The sequence below is a fragment of the Cyprinus carpio genome, unplaced genomic scaffold (assembly GCF_018340385.1).
Source record: "Cyprinus carpio isolate SPL01 unplaced genomic scaffold, ASM1834038v1 S000006588, whole genome shotgun sequence".
Classification (NCBI taxonomy): Eukaryota; Metazoa; Chordata; class Actinopteri; order Cypriniformes; family Cyprinidae; genus Cyprinus; species Cyprinus carpio.
In genome coordinates, this window is record NW_024879240.1 from 108,156 (window position 1) to 129,963 (window position 21,808).

Genomic DNA, 21,808 nt, shown 5'->3' on the forward strand with positions numbered 1-21,808 from the left:
TCTGATCGAAAGCCTGTATGCATGGAAGTGACAATGGCCATTAATATTCAGTGATTCACACCTGAGAGACACAAGGCCCCTCCTCCTCTAATGGCCCATCAGTAAGTGTGACTGTGACTGAGGCAGGTAAGCAAGAATGTGAGGAGATTGAAAAAATGATTTCTTTTTTATTATTTGTATTTTATTAAAGCATATGTTTGGCATGCATTTCGGTGGAGGAAGACTGCGAAGGAGCAACGCTAGGCCACTGATATTTCTAGGTAACATCCTGTGTTGTCCACACCAAAATGGTATATTTTTTTTTAACTTTACGTAATTTTAAAAGTGTGCTGATATTAGTTGACAAGTTAAAGCAATCCGTATCGGTAATTGTGTTTCTTTGTGTTGCAATATTTTGAAGTTGGTCAGAATGATTTATAGTGACCGAATTAACGTTATTTTACGCATAACAACAAAAGATTTAATACAGTTAATAGTTATTCTTAGCTAACATATTTTTCAGCTTCCTAGGCAACGTTAATCTAGGTTTTATACTGGTAATGTTAGCATGCTTCTGATAGTTAATGTTGGTCTTATAAAACGATAACTTAGGTCGCTGATTGCATGACGTGTTTGTTTAACATGGCTTAACAATTTTAACGGGTTACTGTTCAAACTAAAATAGCTTATGAGCTAGCTAACTTTGGCACAGTTATTTGGTAGCTAATGGGACACCATGCCTCTTAACTTTAACTAGCCTAATTTGCTGCAGAAAATAGCCTAACATTATATTCAACCAGCACAACTTTGTCTTCTTCAGCCGCCCTTTGTAATTGCAGTTACATGTAAGTAATGCATAGTGCATAAGAGAGATGGATAGGTAACTCTTAGTTGAACCAGCACTAAAATATGAGTTTGAATATATATATTTTTTTCTTTGTTAACAGGGGCAAAATGCTGTTGCGTGTTCAATTTGGGGAAGAGCAGAAATATGTCTAGCTGTCTGAGCTGACATTATATGCTTTCTTGAAAGAAGGTAGGTACATTAGGTTAAACCTATAGCCTATACATCATGCAATGACTAAATAATACAGCTTTAACCTATGTTATGATATCTAGTTAGGTCAAATGAACTTTGATTCTTGTGAGTAGGGAATGCATGTTTTTTTTTTATAATTTTTTTTTTTTATTAAACAGCATGTGTACAATTCAACATACCAGAAAGCAGGCAGCCAGACATTAAGGTGTATGACCAGTCAGACAGAAGTTAACACAGAGGTTTTTGAAGAAATAGTGAAGGAGTCACCTGGAACTCTGAGAATCATGCTGGGCAATGGAGGACTTGGTATTCATTCAGACAATTCACAAATTACTTTGTTTAGTTTAAAGGCCGGAATGAGAACATTTATTGTCTTAAAATACCGGTAACATTAAGCATTTAGCTGGGCTGTAAATAAACATTGTTGTTATTTTACAAATATTATGTAAATTGTGTTGTGCAATGTCATTTGAGTGTGATGTTAACTTTGAATTCATATGCTAGGACACCCCCCCCCCCCCAAAAGTGTCAGAGTGATGTATGCACAGGGGATAGTAGCTTTGTTTCCCATACTCACAACATGGATATGTAAGTAAATGGGTTATTGCAACATTATGTACATATTCACTCTTTTAAATGTTAATAGTACTCCTTTATAATTTATTTATAATTACTTAGGAGCATTACTATGATCCAGAGAGTGGTTCAGGATACCTTGCATGGCGATTGAAGACTATACAAAGAAAAACAGCAGAGGAAAGAGGTGCCTCTGATCAGTAAACATACCTTTAGGAGATTTGCTGACTGTGACATGATTATATTGGTGACCTGTGAATTGTACAGAAATGAGTTTTTAACATTTTATTTTGTCTTAAGTTGGTGGGCCAGGTCGTGTTTGTCAGCCCTTCACCTTTGACAGAGATCCATCTGATGAGGATGTGGAAGCAGCTATTTTGAGACACTCTGCTGATGAAAAGACTGTCTGTGAGAAGATGAAAATGACCTTCATATATCGGCAAGCAATGGTCAACGGTGAAGCCAAATCATCAGATGTCTTGACACACCAGGACTGGTATGACATCTTAATTCACCACATCACCAAAATATCCAATGTAGCATTAGGTATCACTCATCACTTCTGTGTGTTACATTGCAGATAGAACAAGATTTCAGATTTCTGTTTGGTGAGGCCACGGCCAACAAATTCTTTGAGAAGTGGCCAACCACTTTTAAAGCAAAAGTAATAAAGGAAAGCGATGGACTTGTACCCACAACAGAACTCTTGGATTTGATGCACAATGCTGAGTCAGCTGCTGAAGTTGAGAATCGTATGAATGGTACTGTTTTACTTATTATTGTGGGTTATGTAGGTGTGTAATGTACATTTTCATAATGGTGCAAGATGTCATTTTGAATGCTATGCTATGGCATAATGTTAACCAGGTTTTTATTTACTTATTTGTAGGCTGGGACAGTGACATGTCTGCCATCTTGCTGCTGCTACCACCATCTGCACAAGGTAGAAAGAGGCCAGGAAAGCTTTCTGCGTATCAAGCTGTAGATCAGCTCATCAGATTTCAAAAGATATGCTTAAAGGGTTAGTTCACTTATAATTCTTTTTTTGCTGATTATTTACTAACCCCCATGTCATCCAAGAGGTCCATGTCTTTCTTTCTTCAGTCAAAAATAAATTAAGGTTTTTGAGGAAAACATTCCAGGATTTTTTTCCATATAATGGACTTCAATGGTGACCAACGGTTTGAGGGTTCAAAGTCTGTCACAATGTAGCTTCAAAGTCTCGATATGATCCCAGCAGATAAATAAGAGTCTTATCTAGCAAAACGATCGGTCGTTTTCAAAATAAAAATACCACAATTGAGATGCGCCACGCATTACGTCATGACGTCGGAAAGGTCCAATTGTGGTTAAACAGTATATTTTTATTTTGAAAACAGACAATTGTTTCTCTATATAAGACCCTTATTTCTCTGCGGGGATTGTCGAGTCTTTGAAGCTACATTAAGACAGACATTTGACCCTTCATTTGAAGCCTCAAACCGTTGGTCACCATGGAAGTTCATTATATGGAGAAAAATCCTGGAATGTTTACTTCAAAAACCTTGATTTATTTTTGACTGAAGAAAGACATTAATCTTGGATGACATGGGGGTGAGTAAGTTATCAGCAAAAACATTTTTCAAAGTGAACTAATTCTTTAACAGTTGTTTAAAGTATATCTTCCATCACCTCAATCTTGTGCACAGTTGGAGGTGATCTGATCTATTGTCAGAAGTTAGTCACCAAAACAATTCTGTTGAATGTGTTTTGTTGTAGGTTGGAACCAGTGTGCAGCAACATCTAGACAACATCACCCAAAGCAGTCAGCCCTACCTTCTCGCCCAGGGATCCACACAGAGCACCATTCACTCCTACTTCATTGTGGTTGACAAGCATGCACTTCCATGCAAGGCAACAGGTTCAGTTGGAGCTTTTGACGAACACTTTGACGAAACAGCCCATTACGTCTTTGGTACGTCATACCGTTCTTCCCTGAGCAGCTTTTTCACTTTTGTGCAAATAACCATCTATAACATCGACATGGGGGAAACAAAGGAGACTCCTAGAGTTGCAGAGTTGTGGGCAAGAATGGTGCGTTAGTTGAGATAAAACTATGAAGTGTTTTCTTTGCAAAAGTTACCGTGGAAGTAATTCATGGGCTATGTACAGGCAGGACTCTTTTTCTGAAGTGTGGTCAAGAAGGATGCTCACATACTTTTGGTAGTTTTTCTGGTTTAAGAAAGCATCTTAAGTGCCATGGAAGCAGTTTACATTTACATTTACATTTAATCATTTAGCAGACGCTTTTATCCAAAGCGACTTACAAATGAGAACAGTAGAAACAATCAGATCAACGAGAGAACCACAACGGTATACAAGTGCTATGACAAGTGTCAGTTAGTCTAGTACAGAACACGTAGCCAGGTTTTTTTTTTTTTTTAATTAATATGATAGACAAGAAAAAGAAAAGGTAAGTACTAGTATTAGTTGGGTTAAGTGCAGGCGAAAAAGATGAGTCTTTAGATGTTTTTTGAAAATGAGTAAAGATTCACCTGTTCGAATTGAGATTGGGAGGTCATTTCACCAGCTGGGCGCAGTCCAGGAAACCTCTTTTGAACCTCTTTGGGATGGCACCACAAGGCGTCGTTCACTTGCAGAGCGCAAACTTCTGGAGGGCGCATAAGATTAAACTAATGAGCTTAGGTATGTTGGTGCCGTGCCAGTGGTCGTCTTGTAGGCAAGCATCAGTACCTGAATTTGATGCGAGCGGCTACTGGTAGCCAGTGTAACCTGATGAGGAGAGGAGTAACATGAGCTGTTTTTGGCTCATTGTGAAGACAACCCTCGCTGCTGCATTCTGGGATCAGTTGTAGAGGCTTGATAGTACATGCAGGAAGGCCCGCCAGGAGAGAGCATTGCAATAGTCCAGTCTGGAGAGAAACAAGAGCTTGGACAAGAAGTTGGGTGGCTTGCTCTCTGACAGGAAGGGTCTAATCTTCCTAAGTTGTATAAGGCAAATCTCGCAGGACCGGGTCGTTGTAGCAATATGGTCTGTGAAGATTAACTGATGATCCATCACAACTCCCTAGGTTTCTGGCTGTCCTGGAAGGGAGTGTATGGTTGATGAACCCAGCTGTATAGAGAAGTTGTGATGAAACGATGGGTTAGCTGGAACCAGCAGTTTACCAGCAAGTTCAGTCTTAGTAAGGTTGAGCTGAAGGTGATGGTCATTCATCCAGCTAGAAATATCACTCAGACTGGGCTGAAAATGCAAGCAACTACCGTCGGTCATCTAGTTGGAATGAGAAGTAGAGTTGAGTCTCATCAGCGTAGCAGTGATAAGAAAAGCCATGCTTCTGAATGACAGATCCTAATGACGTCATGTAGATGGAGAAGAGAAGTGGTCCAAGTACTGAGCCTTGAGGAACCCCAGTAGCAAGTTGTTGTGAACGCCAAACGCCACTTCAACATGTATTCACCAGGGTAAGACACACAGTAAATAAAGCAAAGTTTTCCTAGCAACAACGATCACGCAGTAGTCTAATGAGAAAACGAGGCGAAACACTTACAAACTGCTGCTGTTTGTCCGGGGGTGTAGTTATCTGTCGCTCGACTGTTACTTCTGACAAGCGCTTACAAAACAGCTCGTTAAGTAGTGCCTTACTGGCTATGGTCACGCCTCCCTATTTAGCAGACCGAAACTGGCCAGTCCCGCAATAGGCAAACGCAAAACCAACGCCACTTCAACATGTATTCACCAGGGTAAGACACACAGTAAATAAAGCAAAGTTTTCCTAGCAACAACGATCACGCAGTAGTCTAATGAGAAAACGAGGCAAAACACTTACAAACTGGTGTCCTTATCTGTCGCTCGACTGTTTCTTCGACTCGACTGTTGTTTAGTTGATTCTGTAGAATATGATCTTTCATATCCTCAAAGTACCGTCAATACAAGTAATGTTTCTCATGTTGAAGAGTCGACTGAATATTTAGAGGCACAGTTATCTTTGCCATACATTGTAAATAGTTGTTCAGCTATAATTTCTGATCTAAAGGCAGCAGGTGTTGGTCAAAGTACACTGAATTCTGTAGAGATTTCCATGGAAGAGATTGTTCAAGATATCCATCAGCATGCTAAAGAGTCAGTTATAAAGCATGTATTTAGTAATGAAAGAGAAACGGAAATGTGCAAGAAAGTTGAGGCTTGTTTTGAGGGCTTAGACAATCCTTTCACAATTCTAAATTCAGAATACAATTTATGACTGACAAGTGGGAAATAGTAGAACCAGTTGAATGTGTGATTGGTTCAAGATTTGACAAGACGAAATAAAAAGACTGGAAGATATATTCCAATTTTATCTACACTGCAGTCAATATTTAAAAGTCAGTATGTTGCAGAAAAGTTGCAAAGATTCATGGCTCAGACTCTAGACTGAGAGATATTTGTGATGGATCTTTTTTTAAAAGTCACCCCCAGTTCTCAACTGAGAAGCAGACATTACAGATCCAGATGTTCTATGACGACTTTGAGGTTGCCAACCCTCTGGGTCCTAAGCGAGGTATTGGGTGGAGTATATTTTACTTTAAGAAACTTCTGTCCAAAATGGAAATCTTTCTTGGGTAACATATACCTGTGCGCCTTATTTCATACTCAAGATGTTAAACGTTATGGTTTTAGTGAAATTTTTGCTCCCTTTGTTCGAGACATTAAAGTGTTAGAGAGTGATGGTATTGAGATTCCATTATACAATGGTTATGTTCGGGGCACTGTAGTACAGGTTACTGGTGATAATTTGGGTTTGCATAGCTTGTTTGGTCTGCTGGAGTCTTTCAGTGCAAGGTACTGTTGCAGGTTCTGTTTAGCGGAAAAGGAGGACTTTCAGACAGAATTCTCTGAAGATTCTTACAAAGTAGTTTTGTGCACCAAAGATATACACACTGCTCACTGTCAAGAAATGGCTTGTAATCCATCCCTTCCATACGTTTTTGGTGTGAAAATGTCATGCATATTAAATTAATTGGAGTATTTTCACACAACTTCTCAGTTGATGTGATGCATGATGTGTTAGAAGGGGTGGGCCAGTACGAATTGAAGTTATTATTTCTGTATTTGAAGGAAAAACATGTTACATCAGCAGAAATAAATTCAAGAATACAAAGTTTTGATTATGGTTTCATGGAGAGAACCAACAGTTCTGTAGCTGTTAATTTAAGTGAAGGATCTAATGATCTAGGACTGAATCCAGTTCAGTCCTGGTGCTTACTTCGGAATGTTCCTCTCATCTTTGGAGATTTAGTAACTTCTACTGACCAATACTGGGGCCTGCTTCTTTTACTACTTCAAATAATAAACATTATATTCACGCCCATGTTATCTCAAGGTGTATGTGTATATTTAAAACATTTAATTGTGGATCACCACACACTGTTTAAGAAGTTGTATCCTCAGAAAAGCCTTTTACCAAAGCACCATTTTTTTTTTTTTTTAAATCCACTATCCCCGTTGCATCCAGAAAATTGGGCCTGTCCTTCATAGTTGGTGTATGAGGTATGAAGGCAAGCATAATTTTTTCAAAAAACAGCTCAAATCATTTAAAAATTACCAAAACGCTGGCAAAAAAGCATCAGAATCATATGGCATATAGTTGGCGAAGTTCAACAACTTTACAGTTTGACATTGGTCCAGGAAAAATGGTGTCTTTAAATATGATAAAAGGAGGTTCTGAAATTGCTATGGCAATGAAGGTGCCCAGTAGCATTCATGGTAATGAAGGTTAATTGGGTTTGTTTATCGCCCAAACTTGGTTATCTGTGGCAAAGTTTAATCTGAAGTGCCCGTGTTTTATCAGACTGAGTCAGTTCTGAATGTGTGAAAAACTGTTGCTACTCACAGTGCCTTTAGGTACAGTAACTTTTTAAGAACATTTCCATGCATATGAGGTGATAAGATCAAAGCAGGGTTTTTTTTTTTTTCATGTCGACAACCTGCATTACCCTAGGCATTTTGACATACAAATGTCATATGGAGGGAATGACACAACTCTCCTTGTCGTACCATATTGATTTCACTGGTGAACATTTTTATGATGTTATACATGTCTCTGACAGAAACAAGACAATGGGTTTGCATGTAAATTCAATGACATTAAAATGCTTTACTTTTTTTACAATAAATTGTGAGTTCTGTGATCTAGTGTTAGTGCTTGTTTTTATTTGGACAGTAGTTGACCGTTCTATAATTCAGTAACACTGCATCTTATAATTTATATATTTTTTAAAACACTGTAGAGAAATGAAAAGAAATATTACACTTAAAGTGTCATTTCTTAAAAAAGTAAAATTGTAGATAAATTAACTCTATACTGTGTAATTATATCACTCTTAACAGTGTGGTTAAACTACGGTGTTAAATACTTTGACACATTTCACTGTTATTTTTTTTTTTACACAATATTGAGTAGAATAAAGGGGGGGGTGGACACATATTGAGTAGAATAAACTCTAAAAACTTGACACTGACCAAAGGAGTAAATTTTACACTGATTTCGTTCGACCAAAGTGTTATCTGAAACAGTCAAATGTCCAGACTCTGTGAGGGGGAGTTAAATTCGGGGCCCTACTCATTTCCCTGATCTTCATTTGCTAAAATTGTGTTGAAATACAAAAAACATATTCAATAAACATCTTTCCCTGATCTTCATTTGCTAAAATTGTGTTGAAATCCAAAAAAACATATTCAATAAACATCTTTTAACTCTGTTTTTTTTCTTGTACACTATAACATAATTTTTTTTCCCCGATCATTAATCAGTTCACATCAACTTAACATTTCTGTTTCTGTTAACAAGAAAGCGTGCGACAACAGTTTGACCTTCACAAAACGAACATCAATATGAATTTCCTTTTGAAACACTACAAAAATATTTTTCTAAAAAATATGTTTAAACAAAAAAAAAAACATTAAAACATTTTTGTGCAGTTATAATATTTCAAATGCAGCGCCTGATCAGTGCCTATCGTGCGTACCAGCTGCAAAGAGTCTTCTCCGGAGGAAAATCTAAAACAACAATGGAGGACAAAGTCATCGTCGCTGTATGTGGATACCTGGAGCTGTGTGATACATCTTCATACTTTTGCAGAAACAGGAATAAAAAGGATCTTGCTTGGAAGAAATAGATTAATTGAATGAAGACCAAAGATTATTTGTTAGATTTATCCCAAACAAATTATATTTTATGTTTAACCACTAAAGAGAAATCAGAGCCAGCGGCAAATGTCAGAAGGACTAGCCGAGTCGAGACTGCTCTCTCATCGGTAACATGTCTTTATAAATAAACCACATATTTGAGTTAAAACTACATTTCATGACACAATAACAGTAATATTTTGAAAATTATCTGAGCCAATACAGGGTTGGAAATCCCGCAGTGCTGGCGCGGAACTAAACTGGTAGAAAGCTCCCTCCGCGGCTAGCCAATTCATCTATGTTGTGAAGTTAATTTCCTGCATAAAACAGCTTAATAAGCGCGAAAAATGTTCAAAGCATCCAACTACGCCGCGGATGCTCCGCCATTTATTCACATAAGTCGCATCTGGTACGCGACGCCGCGTTCACAAAAAACAACTAGATCAGACAGAAATGATTGTTATAAAAAAAGATGAATGCAACTAACAAAAATAAATACATCAAAAAGTAATTATATAAAACAAAAATAATTAGATCAGACAGAAAAACAGATTACTTTATCACAGAAATTTTTTTTTCAACATGACTTCATTTAAAAGTAGATTTCAACCTTTCTATAGATATATTTCTCATGTCTGTGTGATGTTTTCGCAGAGTTTCAGTTCATTTTAGTGACGTGTTTCTAAAAGCAGTTCACAGAGACTAAGACAGAATGCGCACCATGTTTATTTTCTTTTATTTGTGTAGACTCAACTAAATCTAAACTTTCTACTTTTGCAAATTAAAGTAGACAAACAAAATAAACAAAATATATAAAACACATATTTGTGACACAAATCACAAAAATAAAAAATTAATAACAGTATTTATAGTCTCTCACAAACAACTTAAAAAAAAAAAAAAAAAAAAAAAAAATGGCCAACTCCAGGGAGTTAACTCCATCTGACTGCATCAAGTTTCAATGGCTTTTATGCACGTCTTTTAAAATAAAAGTCTTGCATCAGAAAACCATTTAGAATTACTTTTTTTGTTGTTGACTTTTCTTTGGCCATGCACTCCGTGACCCACCTCTCTGCTTCTGGAAGAGAGGGGGGAAAACTGAATGTACCTCAGTAAAGACGCACTGTGAGATAACACAGAAGTGTAACTCAGAAAGACTGTTGAGAGAAAATAACTCAAGGATATACCTCAAAATGCAACGTGCAAGCTGACCCAGCCATGGAGCGGTTCATACTAATGAGTAAGTAAATAAAATACAAAAAAAAAAAAAAAACTTTTTCAAGGAAATATCCCCGCGTCCACCACGAACGCGCAACAACCATGATAGTATACAGGCCCAGACCAGATGTGGACGCATGTAAATTCTGCCACAGAGATACACTAAAAAAACGGACGCGAAGAAGACTTGGACCTATGCTCATAAACCGTGCGCGTGGTACACAAAACGAACATGGAACAATACCATTATTAATCTGTCGTTAATGTTAGTTAATAAAAAGACAATCGTTCAGTGTTTGTTCATGTTTTTGTTGCTATTACGTGACGTAGCGGTGTCTGATTAGGGTGAGACATGGGCTGATGACTTCATCATATCAGAAAATATACGGATTCGACGTCCAGACGAAAACCCCAACAAAGGCGGCGTTTTCAAATGTATTATTCATTCTGGGACCCGGTTTAAAAAAAAAACATCGGTTTCACTCTTCCAAAACGCCAGATTACGTGTGGACGAAAACGCCGTACTACGGAGCTGCACGTCACCTGTAGGAGAAAAAAAAAAATCAATCCGTGGCGACGGTTTTTGCAATCCGTCCCTCAGTTTTATAAACCGTTGCTCACGAATTCTTAAACTGTTCCCTCGGGATTAACAAATCGTGCCCACGGATTAATAAACGTACCCACCGAATTCAATAATCTGTGCGCACGCTTTCTCAATCCGTTCCCTCCGGATTTGTAAACTCACGGATTTGTGGCTCCTCCCCACCGGTAGATTCAGTTCGTTTATTAAACATTATTTTTCATAGTATATCCTAGTGAGGACCATGATCGCACTTTAGGTTAATGCACAATAAAAAAAAAAAATAATAATAATAATATCTATTTATTATCTACTATTTATTATCTAATAATTAAAAAAAAATCATATTAAGAAAAGAATAGTACACAAACACATTTCCAAACTGTAAAAAGGTTATTTAAAAATAAAGCATTCATTAATTATTTTCTAACAAACTTTTTTACTGTCTTAAGTGCACTCGTTTATTTAGCCTATAAATTAAAATAATAATAATAAAAATAACTATTATTTTTCCTTATTATTATTACATATTATTATACAGGTTATGCATAAGAAACGTTTTATCCAAACGACTTTACAAAAGAGGAACAAATTACTCCAGAGTCACAATGCCAGGTTTATTATACAATAATAATCAAGTGCTAAGATTATCACAAATTAAACAAGATTTTGATGCACATCTTTCTTATTCAATTTGCTTGTAGGCCTATTCCACATAATAATATTCAATAAAACTGTATGTTAACACGCAGGCTACCTAGGAGCTGCTGCATGAATCCCGTGATGAGTACAGTTTACAAATCCGAGGGAAACGGATTGTGAAAGCGTGCACACGGATTATGAATTTGGGGGTTACGGATTTAAAAACCCGAAGGTGTACGAGTTAACAAAATCTGATGCGCACGGATTGGAAATTCGTGGGTATGGTTTGTTTAACCGACGGAACGGTTTAAGAATTCGTGAGCACGGTTTATAAACTGAGGGGACGGACTGCAAAACCATCGCCACGGATAGATTTTTTTTCTCCTACAGGTGACGTGCAGGGCTCCGTACTTATCCCGATAAAAAAATTGTGCGACGGAAAAAAAAAAGAAAAATTTCGGAAAATTTGTTGTTGTTTCCCTCTCAAACGTGATTGGATTGTGGAGGCGCCATTGATTGGGACACAGCCTATCAGCAATCACATTCAGCTATCCGCCCAAAGACTTCATGACATTTGATTGAATTGAAGTACCAGTACACACACACAGAGTTGTCACACATAAGCCCCTTTCACACTGCGATTCCGGCAAAATACACGGGTAATGTGTCCCGGCATTTGTACCCGAGTCGCTAGATTTTGCACTTGCACACTGCCAGTGATTACCCGGAATATGTGCGTGCGTTCACCACACAACCCGTAAAGGTCCCGTGAAGACACGTGACATCAGGGCGTGACGTGTAATGTACGAGTCGAAAACGCTAGGCACGTTAACTTTCACTTACGTGGTGAACGATCTCAGAGTCAGCGCGGAAACTGAGGAACTAACTGATCTCTGCTTCGTTACAGTTTGCACATATTTGTTTAATCGCGAAACGCTGATCTGCCTTTAAAACACCCGCTAAAACCGAGTCGCGCGATTAACGCGCGTCATCACTATGACAACGGCATTAGTTCTGGCTTTTGTTCACACAGCGCGCTCGTTCCGGGACTGAACCCGGCAATGTTACTAGGTCCCCGACCCGGGTTCAATCCCGGAAGCAGTTTGCTTTCACACAGAAGTCGACCCGGCAATGTTTCCGGCAATTTGCCGGGTACAACGTGCAGTTGTGAAAGAAAGGGGCTAGAGCGTTGCCATTGTGCGCAAGTGAGAAATGTTAAATAAAGCAACATGGTAAAAAGATGAAAATTACTCTGATTTTACTTTCAATTCCTTTTACATTCTCCAAGGTATTAACATTAAAATTTTTCATAATTCCATGTACGACGTTTCTGTACATAAATATAAGCACTGTGGCAGTAGTAATGCAATATTTTAGAAAATGTACTCTGGTACTCTTGATACTCAAGTACTTTTAAAAACAAGTACTTCAGTACTTTTACTTAAGTCAACATCTGACTGTAGTACTTTTACTTGTACTTGAGTAAAATTTAGCAAGGGGGTATCTGTTCTTTTACTCAAGTAATATAATAGCAATTTGCATATACTCCAGAATGTTAGAATTACATAAATATTCGAAATTGGAAAAGTTGCTGCTTAAGTTTTTATAATAGCAATTTGCATATACTCCAGAATGTTATGAAGAGTGATCAGATGAATTGCATAGTCCTTCTTTGCCATGAAAATTAACTTAATCCCAAAAAAACCTTTCCACTGCATTTCATTGCTGTCATTAGATCATTTCTGCTGAGATCATTTCAGTAATCATCTTGTTAACTCAGGTGAGAATGTTGACGAGCACAAGGCTGGAGATCATTATGTCAGGCTGATTGGGTTAGAATGGCAGACTTGACATGTTAAAAGGAGGGTGATGCTTGAAATCATTGTTCTTCCATTGTTAACCATGGTGACCTGCAAAGAAACGCGTGCAGCCATCATTGCGTTGCATAAAAATGGCTTCACAGGCAAGGATATTGTGGTTCTAAGATTGCACCTAAATCAACAATTTATAGGTTCATCAAGAACTTCAAGGAAAAGAGGTTCAATTCTTGTAAAGAAGGCTTCAGGGCGTCCAAGAAAGTCCAGCAAGCGCAAGGATCGGCTCCTAAAGAGGATTCAGCTGCGGGATCGGAGTGTCACCAGTGCAGAGCTGCTCAGGAATGGCAGCAGGCAGGTGTGAGTGCATCTGCACGCACAGTGAGGCGAAGACTTTTGGAAGATGGCCTGGGTGTCAAGAAGGGCAGCATAGAAGCCACTTCTTCCCAAAAAAACATCAGGGACAGATTGATCTTCTGCAGAAAGTATAGTGAATAGACTGCTGAGGACTGGGGCAAAGTCATATTCTCTGATGAAGCCCCTTTCCGATTGTTTGGGGCATCTGGAAAAAGGCTTGTCCATGGAAGAAAAGGTGAGCGCTACCATCAGTCCTGTGTCATGCCAACAGTAAAGCATCCTGACACCATTCATGTGTGGGGTTGCTTCTCATCCAAGGGAGTGGGCCACTCACAATTCTGCCCAAAACACACCCTCCATGCAATGAATAAAGAATCGGTACCCAAAACACCTACAAACAGCAATTCTTCTTCCAACAACCCAACAACAGTTCGTGAAGAACAATGCATTTTCCCAGCCGGATGGAGCACCGTGCCATAAGGCAAAAGTGATAAACTTAGTGGCTCGGGGACCAGAATGTTGTTGAAATTTTGGGTCCCGATGGCCTGGAAACTCCCCAGATCTTAATCCCATTGAGAAATTGTGTGTAAATCTCAACGAGGTCGGGTGGACAAACCAAAAACCCACTAATTCTGACAAACTCAAGAAGTTTTTATGAAAGAATGGGTTGCTATCAGTGAGGATTTGGCCCGAAGTTGATTGAGAGCATGCCCCAGTCGAATTATTGCAGAGGTCCTGAACAAGAAGGGCCAACACTGCAAATTACTGACTTTTTTGATCAATGTCAGGTGTAAATTGGCGATAACAAAGCCTTTGAAACGTAATGAAGTGCTTGTAAATTATATTGCAGTACACACAGAAGAGAAACCACTGAAACAAAGATCTAAAAGCAGGTTTAGCCAGCAAACCTTTTGAAAACTAATATTTATGTAATTCTCAAAATTTTGGCCACGACTGTACTCTGTCCGCGCTGTAATAGCGGGTTTTCTCATCACCACAGGAGAGAGAGAGAAATAAACACGTTTTTTGTTTCATTATGTGTGGGAAATGTTGAGGCCATGTTCATAGTTGAGGAAATCCCTGTGCCAGGGAGTGTTTTTGCCGCCGCGTATTTTCCTTAATACTTGCCCAAAAGTATTGACTGTGTTCTCTCTAATGGTCTCTGCTTATCAGGTACTTTTTTGTGTTGTTGGTAATTGTAGCCTACATAATGGGTGCCAGGCTAACAGGCCCAGTGCGAAGTATTGCCAGTCTACCTGCAGATACTGAGCGTTCTGGCAACTCTAATCACATTACAAATAGTTGGATCGTCCCTTATTCTTTCCCTTATTTTCTTAAAGAATAAATACTATAAATAAAGAATAAAAGAAATAATCTCAATTAGCCCTTTTTTTTCCATTTCTGAAGTTAATTGGCAACTCTAATCATGATGTAATTATCTTTTGACTCCCCTGACAGCGGCACCGTCCTGAAAAAAAAAACAAACAAACAAAAAAATCCGGTTGTAGGAGATATGCAAGCGAATAATAGATTTAAAAAAGTAAAAAGTGGGTGCTTGGTTTTGGAATACAAATACAGCTCATAAAAAAATGCTATGATGAAAAAGTCATGATGACATATTATTAATTCATAGAAATAATTGAAGCAATTAAAACCTTTTTTATACTAGATTCAACTTGAATTTAAAATACTATTAAACTGACTTTAAAATCTCAAGGAGTTTAAGTTGAAACAGTAAAATGTCACAGTGCATGTTAAATAGTCTAAATGAACTTGTATAGTATCCGAAGACCTTGATTGCATGTTAGTATAAAACTAACAATATAATTAGATTTTTTTTAAATGAACAATTCCTGTATAAAATGGGACAGCGACCTTTATATCAAACATTTTGAAATCGTCCACAGCTCAGCAACGCAGGAGGCAGGTTCTGCGCAGAGCGCACAAAGTGAATGTGATGCACAAAGTACTTTTCAGATGCAATGAAAAAAAAGGATAAAACCATACACGTAACTTGTAAATAGTTAACAACACAGCCTAGATTAGGCCCAGACTCTGTTCCTAAGTATATAATATAATTTTTTTTTACCAACAGTAACACATTTTAACCGATTTTTATTTTCTGCATTTTTTAAAAAAAAACACGCTAAAAAATAAATTAAGTTTGTGTGAGGGAAAAAAATATAAGTCATGTATAAGTCACATTTTATTACATTCAGAAATAATAACGGCAGGCGTAATAATGCTATAGGCTAATGTACCAAAAGGATATTTTTAGTTCAACAACAAATCCTTTAAATTTAACAAATTTATCAGAACAGAACAAGAAATAAAAATATATAATTATAATGGATAAATATAATTGCAGTATATAATAATAATATAGGCTTAGCTATAAACAAACAAAAAATAAATGAATAATAATTTAAAGCGAAACATAAGGTAAGGTTGGGCTCTCATTCGGGACAAATCCATGTTTCCATATTCGTGATGTTGCCCATTTGAAGCTTAACTACTATTCATGAAGTAAAATAGGCTTTGTAGTTCACACGTGTTTCAGTATCGACGGAAAAAAATCCATAATTTGCAAAAATATGCCAAAGTGGACCACTGCTCGCACCGAATGTCACGGTGAACGGCTGCGCTGTTTCAAAATGAATATGTGCATGCGAGGCACCAGCTCGATCAAACAGATGAAACAGAAAATACTAAATTTTTGGTCGTACAGTAAAGGCATAATTCAAAACTGCAAAGTGTTAGCAGTTTGAAAAATCAAGAATAATAACAGAGTTAATTAATAAGAATTATTACTAGATGGACCGATCTCATTTCGCTTTGCATATGGAACCTGAATAAATATATATATATACACAAGAACATTTAGCTTTTAATCTGTGTGTGTATATATATATATATATATATTCATAAGAATATATATATATATATATATATATATATTGTTTAATAACAATAGCATGCATAAGAGTCTTTGTATAAAGGTCTTTCTTAAAAATTTTTATGCGTAGACTGTGGCCTAAGACTATCCCACGTTTTAAAATGAGCTTACTGTAAATTTTCTAATGGTTTTAAAGGGTGTTACAATGTTATATTATAATGTTATTGTTGTTTTACTTCGTCCTTTCATCTCAATTTACAAACCAACATTTTACAATTACATTCAGTTCGCAATCCGTCCCTTTGCGCCACCTGCGGCAGTTTCGCGAATGATTTTAACACGCGACTGACTTGCAGTTAACGCCGCGGCCTTGCGGCAGCGGTACACGCGGCAGTATTACCCATTCTGGTTGTCCACCTACTGTATGTATTATCTCAAGTATCCTTTATCTCAAACGGTGTCAGAATTTAATTCATTTAAGTGGATACAATATATAAAACATGTGAAAATTATGATTTCATTATTGTTTTTAAAAACATTAAAGCTATAATCTGAAAAAAACAAGCCTTGTGCATCATAGGGAATAATATTCAGAATATTTTACAGTTGATTTAATACCTTTATCTCAAATGGTGTTGTCGTTTAATGGATTATTGCATACATTAAAAGTTGTAAAATTATTATAAAACACATAAAATTCCAAAAACAGAGTTTTGTGCAATAACAGGGATGTTTTTCTGAATATTTTATTATTGGTTTTATATTATAATGTCACAGAGTTAAATTGTTTAATTAATTTAAATGGTTAATTTTTTTTTAAATTTCCCCTAGAAATTAAGCCTTGTGCAATGTAAAGGGCATATATTTATGACTATCATAGTTAGTTTGGGCTCAAAAACATCTGTGTTAGCTGGAAGCCCCTGGATCTCAGCCTGTCACGGTCACGGAGAACCGGAGTGGGGGCACCATTTTACCTTCACGCCCAAGAGAGGGAGGCCAGGTTGGGGGTCAGTTCCTGGAACTATTTTAAGTCTATGCACATCATGTGACGATCAAGCATTTTTAACTTACGTCTGTGCAACTACTCTGGCTGCAACCAGACACTTTTCCAGAAGCTCTGTCCCTGCATTTAACAGCTGCGTCACACTTAGCTTTTGCTTGAGCTGCAATCCTTCAAATGGCGTCTCAAGAACGTGAGTATGATTATTGTATCTTCATTTTAAATGTTACGTATGTGGCGGAGCCAGAGGGCTGTCCAGAAACACGGCAGAGCAGAGAGGACACAGACCACATTTACAAAATGAACGTGCGCCAGAAAATTGGTAAAAACTTTTGTATTTATCAATATGGACGTGAGATGTGGCACCGCAGTAAAGATAGTTTGCGGTTTGATATTCAGATTTCTTTCGGCTATAAATACACAGTGCGCTGTCATAGACATGCTAATAATACCGAATATCATTCTCCATGATTTGTGAATTATGGTGACGCTGTCCTTCAGGGTTTTTTTCGTAGCGACTCTTAATTTTATAATGCCTATAGCTCCTAAGTTGGACACTTAGAGGAATGAAACCGGTGTCATCTTCACCAGCTTGATCTGTGAATGTTTTCACAGCAAAGCTCTTGTCCGTAAACCCCGCCTTGTTTAAAGTCTATAAATAAACACGCAGACTGCTGGAGTACAAAAACATTGTTTTAGGTCGAGCTCGATTTGTGAAAACTTTCAAAATAGCATTTTTATCGCGTGACCGTGTTTCTCTTTACTCTGCCCCCCATTTTTTATATAATATTGGTTGCTGTTCCAGTGAATAACGGTTTCCAATTCATTAGGTAAATTAGCTACACACACACACACACACACACACACACACACACACACACACACACACACACACATATATATATATATATATATACAGTACAGGTCAAAAGTTTGGAAACCATTACTATTTTTAATGTTTTTTGAAAGAAGCTTCTTCTGCTCATCAAGCCTTGCATTTATTTGATCAAAAATACAGAAAAAAAATGTAATATTGTGATATATTATTACAATTTAAAATAATTGTTTTTTAAATTTATTATACTTTAAATTATAATTTATTTCTGTGATGCAAAGCTGAATTTTTAGGATCATTATAACATGATCCTTTAGAAATCATTCTAATATGAAGATTCATTATCAAAGTTGGAAACAGTTCTGCTGCTTTATATTTTTTCAGAACATGTGATACTTTTTTTAGGATACTTTGATGAATAAAAAGTAAAAAAAAAAAAAAAAAAAGAAGCTATGTTTTTAAAATATAAATATTTTTGTAATAAACAATATACACTACTGGTCAGTAATTTGGGGTCAGTAATTTTTTTTTCTTTCATTTTTTTTTTAATAAAATCAATACTTTTATTCAGCAAGGATGTTAAATTGATAAAAAGTGATAGTAAAGAAAATATATTATTAGAATATATATTATTAGAAAATTTTTTTTTTTGAATAAATGCAGTTCTTTTTAAACCTTTTATTCATCAAATATATTAGACAGCAGAACTGTTTCCAACACTCATAATAAATCAGAATATTAGAATGATTTCTAAATGATCATGTGATAGACTGGATGTTACATGTGACACTGAAGGCTGGAGTAATGATGCTGAAAATTCAGCTTTGCATCACAGGAATAAATTATAATTTAAAGTATATTCAAATAGAAAACTATTATTTTAAGTTGTAATAATATTTCACAATATTACTGTTTTTTCTGTATTTTTGATCAAATAAATGCAGGCTTGATGAGCAGAAGAGACTTCTTTCAAAAACATTAAAAATAGTAATGTTTCCAAACTTTTGACCTGTACTGTATATATACACTTAAACACTTTGTTCACAATAAAGTTTTGGTTGTTGTGCCTTTGCTTGAGTACTTGGCTTCAATATTCTGATTTGCCAAAGTTTCACAGTTTAGCTTTTGTCAGTTAACCCCTTCTTGATCCCTTAACTATTCTGATCTTAAAAATGTGGTCAGTTAACCATTCCCTGATTCATTTACATCACTATTACGATTGGTGAAAACGTTTCACAGTGCAGTTATGCTCAGATAACGATTCCCTGAGTCAGTAACATCACTATTCTGAACTGTGGAAACTTTCACAGTTCACTACGGGTCAGCTGACCCTTTCCTGGGTCACTAACTCAGATCAGAATAGCGATGTTAGTGACCCAGAGAAAGGTCAGCTGACCCGTACTTAACTCTGAACGTTTTCATATGCATGAATAGCAGTGTAAACAAGACCATGAGGATTCAATCGTCACATCATGCACCTGCAGCGCTTCTGTGAAAGGAGAAAAACAGAAATTAAGTCAATAAGAGGAATAAAATAAATAGGATCACACAAAATATATAATAGGCTATAATATAATTAACAGATTAACAAAGGAGAAAAAAACACTGCAACAAGTATAGGCTACGCTTGTTTTTGTGACACTCTTTAATGCATTTTATTTCTTTTCTTTATATCTTTATGTGATTAAATCCATCTGATCACACAGGTGCCTCACGCACACACAAACAACATTAGTTCTACCGTTGCCTGATATTCATCATCATTAAACTAAAATGCAGTCAACCAAACATAAAAGTTACACTGTTTATTTTAGGTCCACTGTAAAATCAGGGTGTTTTTACGTTTGTGATATTCAAATGACAATTGTTTTCTGCCAACACATTTATCAAAGTGCGATCATTCAGATGCATAGATGTATCCTTAGCAGCTTTTGATATCCCACAATCCTGTGCGTTCCATTCCATGATGGTTGAGCCAAAAAAATAAAGATGGCGTCTGAAAGTTGCGTTTGGTGGTCAGTTTGAGTGTAAATGTATATTTCTGAATAACTTTCTGCACTTTTGATGTAAGTTCTAGCGAGAAATCAGTATTATAGTAATTAAGTATCCATTTAGTTATCACCTTAACTCCTTCTATTTTGTTATAGATCATTAAACCGTTACTCTGCCTCAGAAGCCTGTCCGAAATCCGTTTCATGAGGTGCATTCCTGCAAAAACGTTGCCTGCAGAGTCATTGCCTGATACAGCAGCGAGGCAACAAGTCAGCTGCCTAAGTTTTTGGATGCATCCACAGTTTTGGAGCTCTTTAGTGGTGTGACGGTTCATGCGCGCTCCCGCCAGTTCAATCCAATCAAAACTAATTAACAATAAAATATAAATAAAAAAAAAAAAACATCCGATCCATGTTAAAAGATACACTATGACTTACTGAATGTATATTGTCTCATCTCATGTAATCGTCCAATTAATGTTTGACCGCGGAAAGACAGCAGCTAGAATACATTGTCACATAACAGCAGAAAATCAGTGTCAACAGCAAGAAAAATGTTGCAAAAATTACATTTATTATTTATTTACTCATTTTTGTAAAAAAAAAAAAAAATCTAATATGAACTTGAATACAAATCAATTGAGGTGGTTTGGGTGGCATTAGCGGGGGTGGGGGGGGGGGGGGGGGGGGGGGGGGGGGGGGGGGGGGGGGTTGGGGGGGTTGTTTTCATACAAATCAATTACTTAAAAAAAAAAAAAGGTCTAATATGAACTTGAATACAAATCAATTACTTTTACTCTTAACAATAGGGTTCCCTGTATAGAAATTTTAGAAGAAATTATCAAAAAAAAGTAATAATCGCAAGCTTGTTAATTATTCCTGAATAATTCTCATTCAAGGCTGAACTGAAGTTAGTGGAAGTTTTAGGTTTCTTAAAAAAGTAAGAAGTTATTTTCTCCAAATCACTGATTAATGAGATAATAGTAGTAAGAGTAATAAGACTAACCAATAGTCTTATTTCCAAGTGACAGTTTAACTAATGAGGGGTCATGTGAATTAATTAGTAATCATAGAATTTTTTCATGCATTTTTATGTCTGGTTGAAGTTATACACTGATTTTCTGTCATGGTCTATGGATCCCCTGAATTAGCTTTGGCCACTCCATGTATAAAACAGTAGCTCTGCCACTGCATATTTCTTGTGGAGTTCGTTCAGTCTGAAAGCAAGCTATATCAAAACAACATGACGCTTCCTTATAGGCCTATTGCGTATCTTTGTCAAACTGCTTATTTAAAGCTCCAATGCTTTACTGACAACAACTAAAATTCTATCTGATTTAAAAGTGATCACACTGCATGAAAAGAGGAATTTCCGGGATAAATCTGACATGAGGTATTTTCAGTGAAACTTAAGGTGTGCGAGCCGTGTGCGAAAATTTCCCAGACAAGTGTGCAAGAGTCCCGTACACGACCATACGCTTGAGATGCACAGAGATTTCCGGATACAGGATATTTCTGATTGCACACACTAGACGTGTTCAGAGATTTCCAGTACACCTGCCCTCATGAAAATTAACCATGGTTTTATTATAGTAAAAGTGTATATACTATGTTTTTTGGCAGATTGATTGCCATTTGTATAACGACAGTTTTACTACAAATAGGCTACCACGTTAAGCGTCAGTGTACCGTGCTTAATTTATGGTTACCATA

At 36.8% G+C, this 21,808-nt stretch overlaps 1 long non-coding RNA gene across 1 annotated transcript; it reads left to right on the forward strand.

Annotated features, from left to right (window-relative positions):
* The first annotated feature begins 1,530 nt into the window (after positions 1-1,530).
* On the forward strand, positions 1,531-2,349 carry LOC122144105. Its single transcript, XR_006159532.1, has 3 exons — positions 1,531-1,606; positions 1,697-2,090; positions 2,175-2,349. It is a non-coding gene; the product is annotated as an uncharacterized LOC122144105 (long non-coding RNA).
* Positions 2,350-21,808: the final 19,459 nt, after the last annotated feature.